The following is a 1,555-nucleotide window of genomic DNA, read 5'->3' as shown; positions in this document are numbered from 1 at the left end:
AGGGTTTATACTAGGTCATGAAATAACTATTTCTAGTGTATTTGATAAGTTGACAAATTTCATATTAATAATAGTTAGTGTTTTTATGAATAAACAGATGAGGATACAACTTTACAATATAATTAAAATTAGGATAACCCACCCATATGATAATGCAATGACAGGACTTATTTTTTTCCAGATATAGGCTCAATAGACTCAGAAATTTGAGGTAAAAAAGGATGTCAGATCATTTGTGTCTTTAAAGAGATTTTTCTTGAGCAAGTATAAACCTTAATGCACTTCAGCACTGACAATCACCTTCCTCGACTTTAATACCTGAAATCCACAAGAGTGTGCAAGAGATTTAGTTAGATAGTTCATATCATGAGTAAGTTTACTATTGAAATCAAGTTATTGTCCAACTGTGAAACATATAAAATATAAGAAAGAGTAATATCTTGAGGGAGCTTCACATCTCCTTTTTCCAGCAATTTTTTATGATTAGTTTGCAACTCTGACTAAGCTTGATGTAGAAATGTATCGATAGTTGATTTAATATTGATGTCTTCATTCATATGATCAGAGGCTCCTGAATCTATGATTTAAGTTCTAAAGGTCCGTTTGGGGCAGCTTAAAAGCACGATTTATTTTTTTAAAATGTCGTGGCACCGTTTGTTTCGCTCGTTCAAAGTGTGTATCCGGAGACGGCGTTTAGGATCTTATAATATACGCGACAGCGAGATCGATCCCGAGGTCCGCATCTTGATTCTACGTTTATGCTTTTTCCCCCCTCACCTTATGCCCATCTCCTTCCCCGCTCAACCGCTGTTGCCCTAGGTAACTTCTCCCTTGCCCCTCTCCCTTGCCTCTCTCTCAATTGCTCTGATCGACACATCCCTGTTCGTAGCTTGCAATGTTTGTTCGAGGTTTTTTCGTTGCACTGGTAATCTCTCAGACGTTGTCCAATTTTCTGAATTTTTTGAGTCAATTTCTTTGCGATAGTTTACATTGGTTATCTTAATTTTTTGGTTGATCGGGCTTGGTTTGCACCGGTTATTTCTTTGCCTAGGGTATCTTGCAATGTTTATTACTTTTTTTTGCACTCGGTTCAATTGCTAATAATGCGGATTGACATCTTTAGTGATGGGGTAATTACTTGCAGTTTGTTTTATTTGGTGGCAACAAGAACTGCTGCATCATGAAATAGACAATATATTGTAAGATAATAAAACTAAGAGCGGCCAGATAATATTTATGAAATGTTTCAATACTCTGTTGTGATAAGTAATCACTGTTTCCTGGCCTGTTTGTTAACTATAGTGTAGGCAATTCTTTCAAGGGATGGTTTGCAACATAATTATGAGGACCTCATATAGCAACCCTGATTCCTGACATTGAAGCATGGAATTTTATCAATCTTATGAGTTCCTTCTTTTTGTCAGAGGGCCTACTATTAATTTTATAAATCTGCGATTCTTTCTATTAGTTTGGTGGGATAATTTGTTAAGCCATTATTTGTGGACTCATCGAGTACTTTTTTGGTGGTTGTGGCTTGGGGTTATTGGTGGGTGTA

This window comes from Phalaenopsis equestris, unplaced genomic scaffold (genome assembly GCF_001263595.1).
Source record: "Phalaenopsis equestris unplaced genomic scaffold, ASM126359v1 Scaffold000036, whole genome shotgun sequence".
NCBI classification, from domain to species: domain Eukaryota; kingdom Viridiplantae; phylum Streptophyta; class Magnoliopsida; order Asparagales; family Orchidaceae; genus Phalaenopsis; species Phalaenopsis equestris.
This window is presented reverse-complemented; position numbering follows the sequence as displayed.